At 33.8% G+C, this 24,117-nt stretch overlaps 1 long non-coding RNA gene across 1 annotated transcript in view; it reads left to right on the forward strand.

Annotated features, from left to right (window-relative positions):
• LOC108969758 overlaps positions 1-23,521 on the forward strand; it is a 107,059-nt gene extending 83,538 nt beyond the window's left edge. Inside the window, exons 3-5 of the long non-coding RNA XR_001993420.1 lie at positions 2,412-2,559; positions 11,413-11,481; positions 23,390-23,521. This is a non-coding gene — a long non-coding RNA (uncharacterized LOC108969758). The remainder of the gene's footprint in view (positions 1-2,411; positions 2,560-11,412; positions 11,482-23,389) is intronic.
• Positions 23,522-24,117: the final 596 nt, after the last annotated feature.

Consider the following 24,117-nt stretch of genomic DNA (forward strand, 5'->3'; position numbering starts at 1 on the left):
GAAAAGTGGAAAGTGTGGAGTAAGAGCGTTGTTGCGTTGGTGGTGGTGCGCGTCATATGTATATATTTGTGTATGGACAGAGCGAGCAWTGCAATGGTGAGAGCGCGCTCTTAACTCTTAACTTTGACTTTAGCTTTTCGTAAGTGAAAAACTCCCGCTGGAATGGGTTTGGCAATGCTTACGGGAAAGGCCGTTTCGTTGTAGCGCGCTGTGTGCATGTGGTTGTGTACTACAATCAGAGTCCGCAGTTGGACGTAATTGTATTATTTAATTGGTAATTTGTGTAGCGAGTGCGGAAATCGCTCTCTTTTTTAATAGAAAGCGCTACTCTTTTATAGTGAAAGATATATTTTAACTTAGTTGAAATATATATAAAAGTTTAGGCGAGAGCTGTGTGGAGTTGCACGCTTGTTTGAAGTCGTAAAATCTGGTATTAATGATTACTAATATTTATATACTTTGGCGATATGGCATATAGAATTCGACAAGATATCTTGACAAATCATTTTTCTAGGCAAAGCTGCAACCCCGAAGAAATCATGCGAACCACTGTAGCATATAACTGGCATACAAACTGACCGCTCAAAACTGAGGCCAAAACCCTTGCATTGTCTTGGTTTTTCAAGATTTGTTGAGATCCTCTCTTGCCGCTGCTGTTTTCTAATCCCTTCTTAATTTATGAAMAGTCATCATTGCATTAAAAATATGAGTTTTCGTAAATACTAGACGCTCTCAGTCAGCTTAATGTTATTTTCAAACAGCTATAACAATAAAGAGTACAGCTCATACATTCCCAATAGGTTCAAGATCGTTTGAAGTTACAGACAATGGCTGCAGCTAGTAAGTTCCCTCCAACTTCTAACTCACTCTAACATCTCATATCACAGATCCCTTAAATATTCTTAATAATAACTACTGCGCATATGTTTACATATATTATCAGCGCCTAAACGCCTCACATTTTATTGTTGTTATAACTGCCAACAACTGTAATCCCTTCATATTTCTCATTGCATTTAAAGAAAATTAATGTGATTTCTGTGTAGACCTCTGTATTTGTTATTATTGCTTGCTCGTCAATCGCTTATCACCTACACTTATCAGCTTCGCTCGCCACTCATTTGCATTTCATTAACATCGATAGGACTAGCATTATCAGCACATAAGGGAAAACACTTACGTGCATACCAAATACAACAAACACTTGCTGACGGCATGCAGTTGGACGGACAGACCGCTTTCTGCGAGTATCATATGCAAGCATCTCATGCCTTTGATAAATTTAAAAGTTGTAAATTTAAGAGCARTTACGTTGAATTTGACGTCTGGCTCTTAGGTTTTAAGAGCGCCTTTTGGTATAAATTTTTTTTGCTTTTATGTTTTTTTATGTATTTGTATTTAACCTGTTGTTAACAGTTTTTGCCGGTCTCATGCCGGCAATTGTGGCACATACACACCACTACATGCATATATGTATGGTCATATGTATGCGAGACTTTAATGATATATTTATGTGTGCTTTTCACAATGGCTTCAAAAGAAGGGTGACCACGGTTAATGATGATTGAAACAGTTGCCAAAAATATGTAGACTTCTAAAAAACATATTTGTAATAAAAATAATATTTTTTTCTAAAGTTGTAATGGAGCTTAATAACTTTAAATTCAAGTATAGAAAATTATAATTCTGAACAAAAAAAAAAATCGGCATGAACAAAAAACTTTCGAGGTTACGTTAACSTTTAGAGGTTGAAATTTTCAAATTGGCAAGACATTTTTTTATATCTAAACTATTGATTATGAAAAAAACTTTTTTTTTTTCAAACTTCGAGACAATTTTCCATAACTTTTTTGTATAACTCTCAAAGCTAAAGCCCTTATTAACTTAACTACAATATTTTAAACATAAAAATTTTATTAAAGTTTGGTTGACGTTGGCAACCCTTTGTTTTTACTTACAACGCTTTACAAGAAGTTATTCAACTTAACTAGTGTACTGTGACTATTCAAACAGAGTCTACTACTTGACGTTGGCTTTTATCCATTTTAGGACAAGTTAACACTCCCAGCAGCAATTGTTTTAGCCACTGAAGTAGCACAAAAGCGGTAGTATAACCATTGCGCTGTGGGAGCGGGCGTGATTTCGAGACATTTTTCACAATGMGTTTTGCTAGCCAAACGGCCTTCAGTGAGCTCATGAGCTCTCAGCAATTCGTATGCGCGCTCATTATTGCCTCTTAGCAGACTTCATGCAAGAGCTTGAAGAAAATGCATTGCGCTCTGTTAACAGCATTTGTTAATTATGTGTGTGTGCGTGTTTCATTTTAATTGGTATGTGTATGAAAAAGTAGTTTCTGCCAAAAATTTGCAACGCTTGTAATTTGATTTTTTACTTTTCTCTTTTGTTTGTAGCTAGACACATAAATGCTGAGAAATCAAGAAAATATGCGTGTATTTGTTGGTGTGTCTGTAATCAAGTATCCGCATTCACAATACCACATTCTTGCCACTTAAGCGCGATCAGCTAGCTGGCAGCAGTAACCTCCGTTGCTATATGCAGGTATGTACATATGTGTAAATGTATGTATTTGTGTTATGTATGCAGTTTTAGTTGTTGCATTAAATAATTTTTTTTTACASGCTCGTCACTCATAACTTTTATAAATATTAGGGTTATTCTGTGAATGTTTATGCTGTTAAATTTTGGGTCGAAAAATCTTYTTCGAAACCTGCGTTAAAGTAAGGTTAGGTTAGGTTAGGCTAAGGATTCGATTCTAAGAGTRATATCACTTGGACAGCTTAGAACGCCGGTCTGCCGTGTTATTAAAAAATTCCAAAAATTAAATCATGAAAACCTTACAAATCGACAAAGCACTTTGAGTCTATCACTTGACTTTGTAAAGATGGCTAATGTATATATATATAYRAATCATCAGCGTGACGAGCTGAGTGGATTTAACTACTATATTTCTCATTAAGGAGCTGCTGACTTGACAAAAATTGAAATTGACTTGAAAAAAATCTAGTTCCGTTCCTTTTCAAGTTTTTATGTAGTATTTCATTTGCTCTCCGAAGCGTTATAAAGCTATAAACCATTAGTCTCTCAATTGTRTTTATTACTTAACCCAAGTAATCGATGTGGTATGTAATGATTATTTACCAAACCAACATTCCTTTATCCACTAATTAAGTGATCCACGCACCAATATCAATGATTTGCCTTGTTAACTRCCAACAAACAACTCCCAATGATTTTTTAAACCCTATTGCTCGCGCATTACTCATAACTCCTCAAAAGTTTAAGGAAAGATCCAGTATAGTTTAGGCCTATAATCAATTAAATTTCGAGCGATTCGATTTTATTACACAAATTAAACGAAAAGTAATTACATTTGCTTTAATTATTGCTATATGCGCACAACTTTTTCCTAGCATTCTCTCGGCAACGAATTTTCTATGCTAATATTCGACTCGCGTAGCATACATAAAATACCGCAATTTTCGTATGCGTATTTGTGCCGCCGGTTAACCTGTTTTTGTCACACCAACAAGACTATTGAACAGCCAAGTTCACCACTGTCATCATGTTTGTATGTATGTATGAGCTGAGCACTCGTGGTTATATGTACATACTCATAATCACACATATTTAGTATTTCACGCGAGTTCTACTTCGGTCGCGCAGCCAATTCGTGCGACAAATTTGTATACATTTTTTATTCTAATTTTTCTAGCTGTTAGCGCAATTCTTAAAACGTCTGCAGSCCTCGCAACACCTCATTCGGTGGCAGCGGCTGCCGCTGACGCTCGTCTTTTAAGCCATAAACTGGCTTTGCTCATTTTGGCCAACTTTTTCGAGCTACTTACTGTCAAAGTAGACACACATACMCACACATATACATGCGCAAAGCTAGCGACTGTGGAGTAGCGGCATTTTTTGTTGCTTCTCTTTCGACCGGCATATTAGTTAGCTGTCGTCACTGTTGTGGTTTTCAGGTGTTTGGCACGTTGGTGGAATGTCCGCTGGAACAAGACGATTTCTRGCGTACAACTATATGACTTACTAGTTTCTTTGGCACTACTATATTCAGTAAGCTGTTTCCAACTAGCCACTGCCTAGCGTTTGTAGATAGAATATAGCACTTTGGGTAATTCCTCATCATTCTGGCAATTCATTTTCATTAGTGCTGCTCACTGCTTGCGCTTTTCCGATTCCAAGCGTTATGGCTAGAAAGCAGCTGTTAATTTTGTGTTTCTATTACATTTTATTAGTGGATTTTGTTTTGCATTTTTTTTATTTTTTTTTTTTTTGCTTGYTGGGAAGCGGAACTGGCTGCGCAGTCGCTCTCATTCGGCAAATTTTTACTATACGCGAAATGTTCGTGCTTTTTGGTAATACCCAAAGCGCTGCCGCTTCTCATTACCGGATTCGTTTAGTGCTTTTTAATTTAATTCACATTTTTTTGCGCTTTTCAGTTATTTGAAATTAAATTGTATTCAGTTTGTGGTATTAAGTGCATGTGAAGTGGTTGTTCCAAAATTAAAATGGCAAATTTCAAATGTATCTCACACACATTTTCAACATTTTATTATAAAAGTTACAATTAAGTATGTCTGCGTAACTGAAAGTACATATTTGAATTTAATTTGGATCCGGTTTTGAATTGCATTTATGCAGAATATAAACTTGCATGAGTCAGTTGCTAAGCAATATTGGCCATAAATTTTGAATTTTATTAATGTATGCTTTTGTGTGYATAGGAAAATATTGAAAACATATGCAGAGAAAGTAAGAACTGTTTAGAAAAATTACGTCAGACTAATAGGTATCTGCTGTTTCCCTTTCTTTCGCTGTTCGGCGCTTACAATTTGGTTTTTTTTTATATATAATTCAGTTAAATATTTCTACAGGCAAACATCTATGGTTCTCTGCTTTGAGTACTGTAACTTTTTTTAACTAAGAAACAGGCCTTGAGCACGCTGGTAGTGACCTAAAAGTTAACCAAGCACTACATAACCTTAMATCAAGCTACATACTTCAATATTAAACTTGCTTTGGTGCCTGATCTCAGTGGAAACATCGGAAACTGTAATGTCGAGGAGTTTACGTGAAAATGCATACCCAAACTTCTGTATTATGGGAACGAGCAGGGGCTCCTCTGTCTTCGTGTATTTGTTCGCTAGATCTATAGACTTCGCGCGAGCTCAGCAAACGTTGGTCGTCAAAACGCATTTATAAGATTTCAAAAGGCTTCAGGAACGGAAAAGGCCAATTGAACTGGCCTCAAAACTCACATAGACCCACTGATAGACATTCTTACTAGGCACTGTCCCATTAGCAGTTACTTGTGAGGCTAAATATTTCTAAAGACGCAACTTGTCAAAGATGCAATGAGGAAGATGAGTTGGAAATAAAAGCCGCATCAGTAAATTTGCGGCAGGTTCTAGGCGTTTCGCTATGCGACGSTCTTTTTGATCCATATTTAGTAATGCTGGGTATCACAACGGACAGCCGTCTCTAACTATCTAAGTGGGATTATCACTCTCTTTCTCTCCCTCACGTCCTGATTTTATGCTATTATAATTTGTTTTCGTTGCGATCCAACGTAAAATAAGTGCCTACAGGCACAATAAAACCACGATTGTGCTAAAATATAGGCACATATGTAAATATACACAAACATACATAAATATAGCGAGAATACAAATAAATATCACATGTAATTTTCGGGAATGAAAATGAAAAAATTAAAGCACAAAACACAAAACAACACGCGCACTCGAGCAGGCCAAAATCAAATGGAAACCGGTCTATCTGGAATAAATTTCATTGCGAAATTGAAAAATTGGACGAAAGTAGTGAGAAAAACATTATGGAACAAGGAAAAATAAGAACAAATAAAAAATGTTACTRCGCACGATGTGTACTTGAGAAAGTCAGAAGTTCATAAAATCGGTGATTCCGACAAAAAAGGGGGAGGATATAAATTACAACAAACGCCAGCAGCATTTAGACATTTTTGTAGACTGTTTTTGTAGAGTTTTTTTTTTTTTTTGCTTTTCTGCTTAATTTGCGGTCATTGGCCAACAACGAAAATCTGGCAATTTGTATGTGGATTTCAAAATAGAGTTTTATAAATTTTAATTCCATACCAGATCTTAGCCGAATTCATGATAATAGAGAAAGGATTGCTTTTATTAAAGTTGTATGGCTTTTCTTGGCAATCTTTTCGCTTAGTCTCATAGATGTTTCAMCAGATGTATGTATGTATGTACTAGCGCTAAGTTTAAACTGACGATATCTGAGGTTCTATGAGGGGATCTATACCACTTACATATATATATACATACATATGTATATAGCAATTGCTTGGCTTTCAATATAGCTTTCATCTGTCCACTATATAATCTAGCTTTCAGTGCAGTGACTCGACAAAATCTGAAGTACCAAAGCCATGTGAAAGACTTCTACTTATACAAACATACATACACACATGTATATATGTGTTTTGTTGAATGCAGAGTTTCGGCATAAACGCATGGCTACAATATCTTCAACGGTGATCGTGGAATGACCAGCGTCCATTCAAGAGTCGTAATTCATAGAATTCCTCATACAAATGTTGCTATGTGCGCATGTATCTGGAAGCACAAGTACCGCTGGTCATAAGAATAGAAGTGATTAAGAAGAAAACATTATTGCGGAGTGGTGTGCGCGGCAAGCAGTATTTGCTATGTGATGCCATCAGAAACTTGTTTCAACTGGGACTTTCTTCTTTTGCGAAAAAAATGCACGAGTCCAATACAAACACTGACAGAAACATACTAGCGCATGAGCGCACCATTTTTCACACGACTGTGGTGTTGGTGTTACGTGCCAGTCCGCCAAGCATCAAAATACGTGTCTRTATGCATATGTATGTATGTACGTATGTAGCTATAAGCCAAACAATAAAATTAATACGCGAAAAATGAAAAATAAAAAAACATATTGGCAACAAATGCCAAAAACGCCAAAAGGGAATTGTAAAACTTCATTCAGCGTTTTTCTCTCTTTATTGTCACTGACTTGCTTAACTTTCTCGTCTGCTTTTTCGTATGTATGAATTTTCAATGGTTGTTTGTGCTGTTTCTTTCACTAACTGTTCGTTGTTGCTTAACAATCTTAGCTGTGGCATATTTTGTACGGTATCATTTGAAAATCAGCGTACTTTCAAGTATCCTCCATTGTACTTTATGAGTACACTTGTGTGCCTTTTTTCTATTTTTTATTTTTGTGACGTTTTTGTTTTCTACAAAAATAAATAAATTCAATACAAAGGTTTGCGGGCTTGCATTTTGTTAGCTTATACTCATGACGGCTACACATGCCATTTTATAGCGCCTGCAGCGATTTGATACCATAAATTAAAGAGTACAGTAATCAGTACCAGCATGCCGAATTTAAAGGAAATGCCCCYATTTTTTATACAATTTAATCACAATTCAGTAATCGTAGCATTTCTGTTGCATTCAATTAATAATAAATGCTGATAATATTTTGTTAATAAACAGCTTCAAATATTAAGTTATTTCAACAACTAAATTCTTCTAGTTGCACATACAATTTATGGTAGAAAATTTGAAAAGGTCACACACGTGATTATTTTAGCAATTTTTTTTTTTTTTTCAAGTAGTGCTGGAAATTTGCCATCCTCAGTGATATAGACTTTTACTGCCGTTTCCCATTGTTTAATGTTTTATGCGGCAATTATACAAACTTCTTTCAGATCATTTCCAATCCAAATACATATGTAAAGTTCTGAGTTATCGTTTCGCGAATAAAATAATATTCTGATTTAGGGAAACGAACTCAATCTCTAATAAAAAAGACTTTCACGTAAAGCGAATAGTTCATGTTCGATTCATATTGTTTTTCCACCAACTACTCTTTGAGGGCGTTCACCAGTTAGAAGAGAGCTTGAATTTGTTAGTTTCCAGGCCGTTTATGTATAATACTATGAGGAAAAAATAGTAAAGCTTTGTAGTTTTAAAATTCTTAACTTATTATAACTTAGTTTTAAAATTCTTAACTTATTCTTCAGAACATATATCCTTCTCCTCAAAGTGTTACCCTTGGCCTTAATACATAACTGTCTACATAACCTTGATTTTTGACCTGCTTTCACGTGATTTTTCGGCTTCCGCTCACCTTTGCCACAATTTTCGGCCGATTGATCGTCTGTTTCCAGATCGTAAGCATAGATCCAAGACTCGTCGCTAGGAGTAATACGCTTCATGACATCGGAAAGCATTGTTTCACAGAGGTTAACTCGCTACTGTTTTCTGAAAAAATTTAGTAATTTTGGTACCAATCGTGCTTTCACTTTTCTGAGGCCCAATTACTCTTTCAAAATGCTTTTCACCGATSCTTCCGATATTCCAGCGATGGCAATAGGATCTCTGACATAAATAGCCAGTTACTCTTTTGAAAATTGTTACAATGMTTGTATGCTTGGAAGTTGCTGTTTCTTCTGTTTGCTGGGAATGCTGACCCGATTTAGTTATTCTTAAATACAACTCTGCCTATTTCCGAATACAAGCAATCGTTTAAAAACCGTCGAACCATTATATAATTTTTAGAGTCGATGYGATATTTTTTCACTGCTGTTTTGTTACGAAATCTGAGTCAGAGCTATTTTTCTAAAAAAATAATGAGCATGASTTTTTTATGGCAGATAGAGTTGTTGACGTAAAATGCACCAATGCCTTTAGGAGACCTTTAKGATGCCCGTTGTGATATATTTATGGTTATGAATATTTATTTTAATTTTTTTCGTATCGTACTCTGCCTGTAATTGTAGCGCWGAATTTTTAAAATTGTATAGATGAATCAATGAGGACACATTTTATTAGTCCCGCTTAAGCTTCATAATTAAATATCGGAAAAAAAAAATTTTTGTCCACATATGCACACGTTGCGGCCCACTGTACTTCAAATAACAAACCTCTTGTAATGAATGAATAATGTAAAAGGTACTTGCACTCGCTTCAACAAATAAAGTAGCTGGCAAACATTCAATCAAACATGTTTCCTCACACACAAACACAAGCACGTCTTGTACGAAGAAATGCTTCAAAATATGCATATACATACATATATGTACATATATTTGCACAGTTGTATATAAGTAATATATAACAATCTAAAAATAAATGYTATACGTATGTGCAGAGTGTAGAGTACCGCAACTTTAGCCCATACGCACGAAACCACTTGTTGATTTTTAATCTGCACACAAACGAAATTTCAGCCCAAACAAGGCAAAACATTGCTAAAAGTAATGCTAAGGGAGGCTAACTAAGCCTCCTAAGAGAAACAACGAAAACGTGCTCTTTAGAAAACTTGTACAAAACTTCTATACGATATTGTTACTCTTAGCTGCTCAAGTGACAAAAGTTGGGGCGTGCCGCGCCCACATTATTCGAGCGCTCAAATGAGCTTTCTCGGCGTGCGGTATACCGGGAGTAATCATTCACCAAACTGTCCACAAGTTGATGGATCTTTTGACATTTGCTGCTGCTTGATTATGTGATTGCTGTTGGCTTTACTGGCTTAGTTTGTTCATGTTGTTGTTTTAGTTAATCTTGTGTCATCAGCGTATTGTTATTGCTGTTGTATGTTGTGTTCTTGTTGATTTTTGTTTATGTACCTATTCGTTGAAAAACTACAGTTAGCCCATGTGACGACTTCGGACAAACAAATGATTCATTCATTATCATCATTGAGGCACCGGCACAGTGACGACGCGTTTATGCAATTTGTGCATATTCGCAATWTGTGTGTGTACTCGGATATATTTATGCGTGTATTAGTGCATTTCTTAGAAATTTATTTAACTTTAAAAATCTAGGGCATAGCGTATGCATTAAATGAGCCGTTTTCCATCATATACATACATATGTATGGCAGGAATTATTACGTAAACTAATCATACAATTTCCAAAGAAACTGTTTAAATCGGATTACTATAGCATTCAGCTGTCACATTGATTGAAYGATCGCCGTTTTCTTTTTCATTTGAGGAGATATTTTCACGAAATTTTGTAAGTTCAAGACRATCGTGACAATCTCTGAARAAGTCGTCCAGATCGAGTCACTATRGTATACAGGTGGCATACAAACTGACCGATCAAAGTTTTTGTAAGAAATTTGGTTTTCATAAATTTTTTTAATAAATATATTTGCTAACATTATATTAAACATTTTAATTTTTTTGCTTTTTTAGTTGTTAGTATTTTTATACGTATTTTATAATTAAGCTGGCAACTTTCAATACAAAAAAGTACTGCTAAAAGCCATAAAATACTTTTAACAATATACTCCCCAGTCATTGACTGATATAATCTGCTTTCTGTCTGCCATTCCAATTGTTGCAAAATTATTTATCGAAATRTACAATATGTATGTATGTATGTACATGCTCAAAATTGTGGGAATTTATTGAACTTTTACATACAAAGTTCATTAAAATAAAGTACAAGCTATGCAATGGTAAATACATGTTATTGTTTCTTCGCTGACGTCATTGAGTTTTATAAGTATGTTTCCTTCACGAATTTATATTTTTTCTGAATAAAAAATTTAGTCTTACCATAATCTATTTAAGCTGTGTAGTGTTAAGTGAGTAGCAATTTCACATTTTTAACTTTCCGGAATAAAATTAAAAATTTTTCAATTACTTGTTTCAACTTCAATTAAACAGCACTTTTAATTTTTCCTTCACAAATCTGGATACATATGCGTATTTTCAATAATAAGTTTTTGAGAATTTTCTGTTTGTTTTTTGTATTCTTATTGAACTCACCAGTACGAAAAAAAAAACAAAAAATCGTGCTGCCGATTTATTTGCCTTTTCTTCGTCATACAGCAACAACGTCAACAATTTACGCCATCACAAAAATGAGTCAAACCAACACATACAGGTTTGCTCAATCATTAAACGTGAACACAATAACAAATGTCAGCAAATTAAAGTTAAAAAACGGATGTATTGGAGGGTTGCATTCAAAAAAAAAAAATATCAATCAAAGTTAAAGAACTGGATAATTCATGTAATTGTATTTTTTCTTACTTTTTGACGCCAAATAATTAGAARGATAAAAATATAAACAGCATACAATAAAATAATTTTAAACAATGCAAAGTAATTGAGGGTAAAAGATTAATGAACAAAAGCGACATATGCTCTTTTTAATGAATTTATAATAATTTATTGACAGTTTCGAATTAGGTGTACAAAATTTGGATATACTATGTATGTACATTTTTAATCATTATTCAATTACGCATCAGTATTTAAAATTTTTTACAATGCCTATAAAWTTAAATAATATATAAGAGATTACAAATGTTATTTTTTCTACATTTCAGTGAAATTACTTGGAAAATATATTAAATGAAGCTACGAAAAAAATCAGCCACAATTGGAATGAAAAATATGTGAGTAGCAGACACCAAAATTAATTATATATTTGCATGTTATCAGCATTCAATATTTTAAAATTTATGTATGTATGTACTTCCCATACATACATATTTACACGTAATTAATTGCTTGTCTACTTTRTTTGAATTTGACCCAGAATTTCCACTGAAAAACCCATCTCATTTAGGTTACATTCAGTTTAAAGCTAATAACTACTASAGAATTCAAATTATAGACAAATGCATGTGTGTAAGTGTATATGTATTTACTTAGAAAACCCCCGTAATCAACAAAATATTTACATATTAAAGCGGTTGCCTCACATATGCTATTACTTATACTTTACTACCAAAGCAATTCATAGGCTTGTAATATATAGCACAAAGGCGCGCACAAAGTGATAAGTCAATGAAAAATGTATGTTTGTATGTTGTATATAATATATGCACAACCGTAATAATAATTTCATTAACAATCATTAGTAACTTAGGGAATGCACAACCATGCAACAACCTTTCGACGTTTTACTACTAAGATAATGCAGAGGCCCTTGCAAAATTCTCAGAACGTAAGTACGATTCAAGACTTCTATGTAATAAACATTTATTCGCATTTTTTGAATATTTTGTWAACCATAAACTTATTATTTCTACAATGCAAGATGGAGTCCTTCAATAACCATGTCATATGATAATTCGGGCCATAGAKAGCTTCTCTTAGTTTCGATATAAGTTAATACGTCGGTTGCCGTTCATAATTCGGGATTTGGCAAGCCTAATGTTGCAACCTCGACTTTATCGTAAAGTCTGCAACTTTTTCATATAGTTTGAAATTTTTGTTGTTATTCAACATTGAGTTTCGAAACACGTCACAGATGATGAGTCGTGGATTTATACGAATGAGCTCGAAAGTAAACCGCAGTCGACTGTATGCCTGTTTCAAAATGAGTCAAGCAAACTGTTTCCTGTTTGTTTTGTTGATTAATATTTGTTTTTTTCTTCTAATTTCGAAATATTAACGGCAACCTTTGTACGTATCAAAACCTATAAAATGCTTCATTTTATATGAAACCATTTTATTATAATGAATTCCGAAGATTATTGACTACTTTGTTAAATTCTATCTGTCTTGAAGTTAAATGCCATCCTCTTTTCAAGAAATCTCAATGACTTTTTGATTTCACATTAAGTTTTGATCTTTATTCCAAATTCTAGATTTCAAAAAAGCAAATCAATGTATTGACGTCAGTTTAGGGCCACCCCTTTTCTTCAAGAAAAAATACTCAAATATATTATCTGAATTTCCAATAAAYTCCCAAAAAGCACTTCCACATTTAACTCGAAATATTATTGACAAAAATTGGTATATTATCGAAAGAAGTAATTTTTAGAAATACTTACAATTTTACTTCATGCCTACAATGCCACTGTGCGGAAGCTATACATATACATATATGCTTGTGAGCACGCTCTTCCAAATATTGCCAGCAATTTGTTTACATGCTCTTTATAGTATTGACGATCTGATCTTTGGCACCTGTGAATCCCCAGAAAGCACTGCACCACTACCACAACGCCGATGACAACTTCTCCGCTTGTATGCCTCGTTTTATTTTCGCAATTAAGTGCAAAGTATGCGCGTATATACTATGTATGCAGGCAATGATCTGCAGTACCTTTAGCATCCCCCTGATTGTGTTCAGTGYCGCAATTTACCTTGTGCTTGAGCTTAAATGCTTGTAAGTGGATATGTATATAGGTATAGATCATTACATACACACGTACATATATTATTACGTATATTGGTTTGGTGATTTTTTGCGTTGTCTTATCACTTGGTGCCGGGTAAAAACATACGACTGTGAGATCATCAACGAGCTGCATGACTTGAGATGTAGATATACATATGTATGTATATGTATGTACGTATGCATATGTAATCGTGAGTTCTACAGTACATGTGCTCATCTCCCCAATATAGGTAGTGGCCTAAGTGAGAGTTCTGCTTTGTCTGTATCGAATTGAGAGTGAAAAAAATTTCAAACAAAAGGAAATTTAGGTTGTTTCTGCTTTAGTTTGAGCTGTTGATGTTTCCCTAAATAAAAAATATAATCTCTATGAATATTTCATTATTGATATAGTTACATACATTTGAATTTGTGTTGGTGTTGGTATACCTTGGAGTCTTCCGTATCAATTGTGTTTATTTGTTGAATAAAGGCAGAATCCTAAAGTGGTTTTATTGCTTCATTCTCTGTGTGATTTTCCCCATTGCACATGAGCTTTAAGTAAATAAAAACGTRTTTTACTTGATTTGCAAACAATTATTATTTCCAAAGAAATTCATTCAAGTTATCATGTACGTTGTTTACTTGTGTTTTTCCCGCTATTCAATCATTAATCAGTACCTTTATGATAATATTTTTAATTAAATAGTTTTTACGAATTAACTTTTTTTCAAATTTTTCACTTTTATACTCGTAAATCCATCTTGCGATAAAATGGGTCCAGCACATGAATCTCATTTAATACATCATCAAATTATTAACGCCTATGGCTGAATCTAATTTATAAAAAAAAATATGTTTTTATTTGTTAAAGACGGATTCTTATCTCCCATTTTCACGTTGCGTGCGGTAGAACGACCGAAGCAGAGTTTTAGGGGCATACTTTTATTAAAACAAGTAAAAACAAGTAAGGAAGCGCCAAGCTTGGCCAGCAACAAAGCAGGGAAAAGTTCTTTTCGAATTTGGAAAATTTAGCTGGTAGATTGATCGAAATTTTCGCTAAAAAATTTGCAATAAGAACAGGCGTCCAAATATTCAGTATCTGGGAGCTTGAATAGTTTCGTTCCGACTTGATCAATTTTTGGTCATAGGTGGCACACCTCAAAARCAATAATAGCTTTTTCTTGAGTTTTTGCTCCAGTTTGATTGACACCGACTCATATGCTGTAGKCATCCTATCTGAACAGTTTATTCGGAGATCATAGTGCTGTCTTAGATATTAAAGTATACCTACCAAATTGCGGTTTGATATTTGGTTAAAAAAAACAACAACAAAAAAACGACTAAGCATCCTGCAGTCAGTTGATGGGGCAGATAACGTACGTAGTTGATCTCTACACAAGATAACTAGAGAAAATATCGACTCGACAGTTGGTTTATAAAATATGGTAATTATTTCCATGTTTCTTGATCATACATATATGCATACRATGTATGTATGTGTGTATATGCGCATCTTGATACATTTATCAACAAATTGAAATCTTACCAAGTTTTTAATTACCGATCGAAAATAGCTGCATAAGTTGGAATTATGCCAACTGAWCATCATATATATTTGTATGTTTGTATTTTTATTCAATTTATACACATTGTCACCTAAAATGCAAAACAAAGTATGTTAAAAAAAATCAAAAATCGCTGTCAGTTATAATAACCAAAATATAACCATTTTATAACCAAAACTCAAATGTTGYTTCAACATGAGCGGTTTTTATTATAACGTCTTTCCTTYGCCTGCAARCTTATGAAAAGTGATATTACGTTATATTGCATTTTAGGTGACGATGCACACATATTTCCATTCAAAACTAGAATTTCTTCGAAAMGCATATTCAATACGCAGAATTTAGATGGAAGATATATAAACAACCGATACATCTACATTATGATGAATCAATAAAAGCGCTATAGTACAATGAACTACTTGAATTCATGTGCGTACAATCTGTACATGCATATGTACAATGTATTTTCACAACACCTGTGTGTACACGCGTTTGTTTATTAAATAAACATTAAAAGAAGAATTCATAATTTTCGAATTATATACTATATATACAGGGAAGTAGTGCCATGGCAATTAGCATACTTTTGTTTACTTTCAATACGCAAAAAGTACATGAATAATGATTTTTACATTAAACTGTTATTAATATTAATCATGATTCAGTGTGAAAAATTAGTACACTACTCTATTTATATATTTTTATAAAAAAAGTATATGTATGTACATACATATAAAGTCAAAGTCATAAAGTATACGTATGCCTTATATTGATTGTGCGAATACCAGGTAAATGACTTTAAATACATAACATGTTTGCAAAGATACATATAACATATTTATACACACTTACATACCCAGCAGAAAATTAGTGTGACAGCCAAAAAAGGCGGAAATTAAAAAAAAAATGCTCTGTAATAATAAAATTTTAAGGATATATTTACATATTTTTCCATAGGAAAATAAATTTTTTGAAGAAAAAGTTTAATAATTTTCAAGTTAATTCAAAAACTAATTGAAAAATAGATTTCAGTATTTTGTTATAACGGTAGTATATTTTATATGAATGAAACTCCTGAATGAAACAGCAAAAAATACCTATTTCTAATAAATCTTTTTATATAAAAATTTGAATATTTTATTTCAAATTTGAATTATGCCAAAATGCATACTTTACAAAGATGATTTTCCTTCAGCAAAAAAGGTCCTATTTCCAAAAAATCTTTTAATATAAAAGAAAAAAATATTTCATTCAAAAATTTTATTATATAAAGYTACATRTTTTACAAAGATTTTGTTAAAATTTCTAAGGAAATTATTCAAAACTCTGTCACTACGATGACATTTCCGGAGGTCTCTAGGTAATAAGTTGACAGCAGAACTTCTTATAAAATCAATCAAAGTAAAAGAAAAAAATATAAATTTGTTTATGATTGCCCGAAAATTTCCAGTTGGGAGGTGATTTTATCTGTATGTCTTTGCAGTAGCCAGCACATGATTCTAATAATACAACCGTGAAATTTGGCTTGTATTAATTATCGCTTTAGTCAATTGCATGCCTAACACGCGGTTTCACTTCAAAAGTCTATTGTTTATATTATTATTATATTATTCTGATAAATTCTACTGTGCGAAGAAGCATACACAATAAAATTCCTTAACCAATTTTCATTTTTTTTTTACTTTTACATTAATTACCGTTACTCTCAATTTTAACTGTGTTTTGCATACTATTAAATTGAAATAATGATTTCTGAGATTTTTTTACAAGAGTAAGTCTTATCAGAATTATTAGTGGTTTCTTGTAGAAAAATAGAATTAAAAAAATTTAAGGGATTAAATGACTAACTTCCTGCTTCCTCTTAATCGAGGTTTATAGTGCAATATTTGCTTAAAATTTGAATCTTGTACCAAAACAGCCTCACCGTATGTTCTCGRTAATGTTAACTTAAGTTCAATAGCCTCAACCTCCATATTTTTGTCGCCCCACATTTTTGTTCTTTAAAAATTATCTGCTGAATTCAGAAATAATTCTGAAATAGATTTTTAATTATTTGCTCACAAACTGGCGATGATGGCAAGTGTCTGCGTAAGCGATTTCAAGTTATGGCTATCACTTGCTAAGCCTKGATGAAACGAAGACCTGTTTCACATTTTTTACACTTTGGCTAACAMAACATGAGTTTTGAGATTATTCTAATCACTACTACTCTTGAATAAAAATMGAGTTGTGTTTGAGTTGATCATTTCAAAGAATTTTAGTCCTTTGGGATAAATATAATACTTACTTTACCTACCTTCGTGGCTGCATAAATTTTGAGGTTATGTAAAAAAAGTTCGAWAGAAAAAGTTATAGATGAAAAACCTTAAAATTGATTTGAAAAAGCCTGTATGCAAAAGTTATAGATTCTTTTATTAGCGCTCCTTTCTTTCCTTTTGCCGACCTTAGATCGCCCGTCAATTAGTTTTTCTTTAATGTATGTTATTTTATCTTTCGTTTCCGATGAGTTTTTTCTACTCTGATTTTTAATTAATTACCATGAAGCACTTACCTTCGTCAACACTTATAAAGTACCATTAGAGATAAAGTGTCATTCAACTGCAAAATTTGTTGACTTGTTGAAGTATGTGTGTATGTATGKATGAAAGGCGTTCGACTTGCTTTTTAAATAAACTTCAGTGGCTTGAGCTTTATCTGCGGCCACCCACAACAAATTCGCAATGCGTTCTGCAACAATAAATCTGCTTATTAGCCGAAATAATGCTAATGAAAACCTGGAAAATAGTTAATGCACGCAAGCACTAAACACACGCCTATAAATACTCGGCATTTTCACTCACACTTCCTTTACAAAACATTACACTCTTCGTASTAAATTAATTACTGTAAATTTCATGCGAAGCGTGTGTGTTGCAAAAATAGTCATAAAAGAATACAACTCCTATGATATTTCCTTGAAGTTTCAGTAAACGGCTAATTGGCAGTTTTTTACAAGCAKTGACCAAATAATTTGCCAGCAAAAATTTTTGGAAGACATAGAAAATGAAAACCACCAAACTTACCTAAAGCGCAGGTGCAACTTTCCAATATCAAAAATGTCGTGAAAAAAGCATATAAAAAATGAAAGAAATGTAAATGAAAAAAAAACCAAAATTTGATAGCAATTTATGTAATTTATTTACACACACAAACAGAGTTGTGAACGCGACGCAGGCGCACAAATTTAATGCCACATACATTATGCATGTACTGTAATGTATTGCATTTTTGATAGAAGAAAGGCAACATTGGCGTCAATGACCATAAAATTCATTAAATTATATCAGCCACTACGAATTGGTTAACTCGCCGAAGTTTTYGATATTTGCTGCTGCATACGATTTTAATGCGAACGAAATTTCCAAATTTACACCCGAAATTTCCAGCGCAATAAYATTTATAAGGCATATACAAATACTATACTTATATAACGAATCTACATACAAAACTGTGCAGTGTGTTGGTGCGCCCAGCTAGAGCTGTAGCGCATAGATAAAATGCCTGCTGGTGATTATCAGCTTCGTGACATGCCATCCATGTCGATGTGATGCGCCGCCGCGGCGTTATTCCGAAAGTAACGGCAAGTGGAAACAAGGCAAGATAAGGGATTTATTGGAATGTTGGCATGCATTCTAGTCAGGCTTTCGTTGTCTGCGCGCTGTTACAGTTACATACCGATTCAATTGGAATTTGCATAATTTTTTKGCTTTTTTAAGTTTTTGGCCAACGTTTATTTCTGAGTGCTTTTGTGTGCTTTATTCTGCTCACATGGAATTAAACTGTTTTCAAAGTTTCGTTAGTATTCTCCAGTTAACGATTTGTATACGTTATAGAAAAATCATATGGACATTAGGCGAGCATCAAGAGCCGTTTCCTCAATGTCTGGTTTGCAGCCAGCTGTCAGCTATGTAACCAAGACTCCTTCCTTCGGTAAAAAAAACCCATTTTTAACCAGAACTTAACTGACAGATGGATGCTAATCAGATTTTGAATGGCTGCTAATCAGACTTCGAGAAAACTGACTTATCCTAAAAAAAAACATTAATAAACGCATTACCTTTTAGCTATAGTCGGTATTGTTTTTTGTATATATTTTAATTGTTGTTTCTTAAAATTTCATAATATGTTTAGAACTCTAGATGACACTTTATGGTTGTCCTCCAATTTTCAAGATTTGTTTCGGATTGTAGTAGCAGCCAAAAATCTACTATATCTGTATCGGTTAACAACACATTTAAAATAACCTAAACATTATCGAATAGGAATAGCTGTAAACCTTTGGTCTTYTTGCTCTTCTCTATCTAAAGCAAGGTCTTTCATCCTTTTCATTCGAAAAATTGACCAATTCAATCGAGGTTACATCTCCGAAAGTACAGCTCTTRGCTTAATATCGATCAATTCCGGTAATCACAGCCGGTTCTGTGGTGAGCATTGAATTCAATTGAACTGGCTATGGTGGTTTCGTTCTGAATACTATAGCAAGTTAAGCTCCTACTTATCCAGAATCGACTCAGATATATCAAACATATGCCCAGCATGCAACRAGTCTTACCATCTGAAACCCTCTTCCTATGGTCCGACTCCGTCGAAACAGCACGTTTCCTTGGMCTACCTTTGGTTACATACCGAATCATTCCAAGTCTTTACCATCCTAACGGGAATTAGGTACCCGTTATAACAACAACATCCMTTATATTCGAAAATTTTTCATTCAAAATGCAATATTTTTTCATTCACACTGTAACGATAAGGTCCTCCGCGTTATTTTTTCAATTTTTTATTGCTATATAGAAAAATTTATATCTCGCTTCTAAAAACAAAACATATTATATTCCGTTTTTTAATCCACCCTAGCATTTCAGCTATATAGTATATACATATATGATAATCTCCATTTTGGTTCAATGGATTGTAGGGCCATTGGTTTGCTTAACCCCACTTCAACGAAAGAAATATGTGCACAAACACACACACACACACACACACACACACACACACATGCGTATCAGAGGCTGCCTCAGGCAAATTGGCTCATTGACCATTTGCGATTTTTGAATATATTGTAATATGGCAGGTTGTTGCTTTTTCCTATGTTAATGAATTGAACATCGCTCGTCGACTCTCGCATGTGTGCGCTTATTTATTATTGTTGTTGTAAAGCGTTCATTATTGTTATTGTTAAAGTTGTTGTGATAGTGTCCCCAAGTGTTGCTTTAACTCTACTAAAAATACAAAACACCACTACAGAGTGATATGTGTACGATATATGTACATACAAACATAGGTAGAACAAAAAAAAAAAAAAGAGAAAGAAAGAAAAGGCTAAAACGCATTAACTTTTAGCTATTATCGGCATTTATTTTTTGTATCTGTTTAATTTTATTTTATTCGCTTTTGTTTTTGTTGTTGTTGATTTTGTGTAATTTCGTCCGCTGCCTACTGTCTTGGGCGCGTTCTTGGGTGTGTGCGCCATGGCAAATAAACGCAGTCGAAAGCAGAAATTCCGAATTTACAATAAATATACGGTTTTTTTTGTTTTTTTTTTTTTGATTTCCAAAGAATTCATTGACCTTTCTCTTTTTCTATGGCGCTCTCACGCACACAGCGTTTGTACATATGTATGTATGTATGTTTTTGGGTGTTTTTGTAAGCCAAGTTAACCCATAACAAGAAGGCAAGCAATCGATCGCTGACGATAGGTATCGAAAAGGSAGACGGTTCGGCGGGTGCGCTGGCTTAAGCAACGACTAAACAAGCGCCCAAAAAGTGTCCGCACGCTAGAGCGTCCTTTATACAAAGACTACATTAACAACATGGAAGCGTAACGCAATCAGAATCCAAGTCAGCTGTGCGGCGAAGAGTGTAACGCACGAACAAGTGGCTGGGCTTCACTTCAGGCCGAAATCGCCGTCTCAGCGGCTTAAAGGAATAATAGACTCTTAGCACCGTTCTTGCTCGCGATTTTTGTTTCTTTTTTTTTACGTTTTTTATATTGTGCTTACGGTTGCCAATATTTTTTTTATTTTTTTATAGCTGCGCCTTTGTGTTGTTGTTTTGATAGGCGTTGTTTTTCAGCAAATAGGTTGTTGCTTCCTATCAAAATTTTTGCTTTTATTTTGTCTTCATTAATTGCATTAATTTGTTTATATAATTAATTGATTTTTGTTCACCCAAAAAGCATTGACCACTGAACTCACTTGGCTATATTTTTATTGTGGGCCAAAAATAGTGAGACTGTTTAATTTTAATTTCGCGCGAAAACCCATTCTTATAAAAATTCGAACTCTCGCTTAGCCCGATTTATTATGAGCTGAAGAAGGAGGAACGGGGTGTGGCATAGCATAAAAAGTGCACGAATGAAAGCAGAACGGATAGATTTGAGGTTCAGTTGAAATTGTTTTTCTAACATATCTAGTAGTGCAATTTCGAGACGGCATCTTACAAGAGAATAAACTCTCACACAGTTTTTGGTAACGACAGACTGGCCAGAAATATAAAGTGAAGTTGAAATCCGGATGATCGCTTTCGAACACCTTTTTCTGTACACATGTATATGTCCCGTGAGACTCGCATAGTAATAATTTTACGTACAATAGAATTATTATAAAAATAATCACTGCTTAATTTCGAGTCTCCACTAAAAAAATAAAACACAGCTTCAAATTTAACTATTACCATTCAAGAGAAAATTTTTTATCATATAATTTTTGAARATTATCTCTTTCAAATATTGGCCGCGGCTACGTCTCAGATGGCCCATCCGTTGAGTCCAATTTCAGATCACTCGTTCGAGCATTTCGACTCACAGCTGGCGAATGACACGCGTGATGTTTTGCTTCTTGGCCTAAATCGAAGCGGGATTGTCTGCATAGACTTTACATATCCCTACAGAAATAAGTCTAACGGTGTGATATCACACGATCTTCGTAGGTAATCGATCAAAACGTGAAATTATCTGCTTTTCAAAATTTCTCTAAATAAACCCATTGATTGTTGTAATGTGTGATAAATGGCATCGTGATGTTTTGGAAGAAATATGAACCGATGATTCCACCGCCCAACAAACCATAGCAAGCCATTATTTTTTTGGATGAAATGACAGCTTTCAAATCTCTTCAGGTTGCTCTTCGTGGCAATTTTGTAACTAAATTTCAAGTCAGACTTGAAACTTTTTTCTGGATTCCCACCTTTTGGGCTTTGACTCACATCGGTTAGTTTATATGGAAGCTATATGATATAGTTATTTGATATCGGTCATTTGACATATGAGCAGCTACTTGACGAACAAAGTACGGGTGCAAAATTTCAGATCGACATCTCAAAAACTGAGGTGCCAGTTCGCATAAATACAGACAGACGAACGGACAGGCAGAAGAAATAACATAGCTAAATCGACTCATTTAATATATACTATATAGGGTTACTGACTTTTAACTTGACGGAATAAACTTCTCACTGTCCATGCAATGACTTATGGTCGAAAAAAAAAATGTTTTAAACAAAGTTGAATTTTACCCCATTTTAGTGATAATTCTAAAAGCTGCTAACTATTCTATCTGTAAGGCGCTATCGTTAATGTATGTATGTTACATTTTGCTTCCTTAATAAAAACAAAAACAATACTTTTTAATTTTAAACTTTATCGACTTTTTCACACACACACATATAGCAAGTGTACTACTCACTTTTTAATTGTAAACGCTTCCCACAATGTGGCATCCATTCTTGATGGGCTTTACAAAGTCAGTATCACTGGCGCATTTGCAATCCGCACATTGTCGTACAGTAAGTAATACTTACAATAATAAGGCGTTGCTGCTGCACTGTTTCTTACAATTTTTTAACAAATATTTACAAAAGTGTTTTATTCGAAAGTCTATGTTTAAACACGTGTTTTCATATTTTTGTGTAAATATATATTTTCTTTCTACATAACTACATTTTAACGCCATCATTTCTTTTCCGCGTGCATAACTGTCTTTATTGAGTTTTATTTCTACAAAAATATATGTATATATCTGTACATATATGCATTTATATATTCTTATGTACATATGCGTTTGTGTATTTAGTTGTGATCCATTTTATAAAACTTGCATATCTGTTCTATATTTTTCTACTAATGTCCCAACATTTTAGTTGCTCTCCTCCTTGGTTTGGTAAATAATTACACACATTCGTTGAAAACTGCGCTGTGTCCTAAATAACATAAATTACTCCAACTGACTGTAGTAGACTCAGCTGTGGCATAGTATTGTATCTTTAAATTAATGGYTTTTTAAATAACTATTTTCACCATTTCATTTACTGAACCAATTTCAACAAAACCGGAAACAAATTGTGTCAAAAATTGAAAGGCTTAAACATTTCTGAGAAACACTTTTATTAAGAAAACTATTCAAAGTTTTAGATATATACATATATTTGAGAAAAGGGCATTTAAATTGTGTTAAATTTACTAAAAGTTTATTATTTGCTTGAAAAAATACACAAAAAATTATTAAACTAGGCATTAATATATAATGCATGAACAGTTTTTTTTGCATCATTTCAATTTATTTCTAAAATTATGCATTTCTCTACTTTCAGCCCTTCATACTTCACGCTTTTACCAAGCTTTCGGCACCAATGGACCCATTTACATGGACACCAAACTATTTAGTATACAAAATGTTTCATTTAAGCTTATTTGGAATAGCTGTTATATAAAATTTTTTCTCAAATAAAATACAATAAAATTTAAGAAAATTTTGTAATAAATAATTTTATTTTATGTAATATTAATTAGTTTAAAGTCTTTTCACAAATAAAATACAATAAAATTAAAAAGCAAAATAAATCAGTGAATTCTGTTACTTCGCATTGGCACAAGTAGTAAGTAGTTCTGTAAGTATCATGTCCCTATAGCAACATTATGCTACTTTACCGGCTCTGTTGATTACAGCGCCTCTGTGTGAATTCCGTTGCATACCCCAGAGGCGCTACGTTTCGCCATGTAACAGCGACACTGTCTTACCGACTCTGTTGATTACAGCCCTTCCGCGCGAAAATCGTTGCATACCMWAGAGGCGCACTGTTTTGCCGGCAACAGTTTGGCGGCCACTGTAGCTGCAAAATATCGCCCACCTACTGTGCTGTTCTGGGCGCCTAGTACAATTTGCCAAATTCAGGAAAAGCATTTCTGTCGATTCACGGCGTCGCTGCCGGCGTTGCGCAGCAGCGGGTTCAATATTTAAAATGCTTATAAAAAGCGWAGGAATTGCCCGATTTTAACCAAATTTGGTGGACTCTTTTAGAAAATTATTTAGAAAAAAATG

The sequence above is a fragment of the Bactrocera latifrons genome, unplaced genomic scaffold (genome assembly GCF_001853355.1).
Source record: "Bactrocera latifrons isolate USDA-ARS-PBARC rearing strain unplaced genomic scaffold, ASM185335v1 scaffold_264, whole genome shotgun sequence".
Classification (NCBI taxonomy): domain Eukaryota; kingdom Metazoa; phylum Arthropoda; class Insecta; order Diptera; family Tephritidae; genus Bactrocera; species Bactrocera latifrons.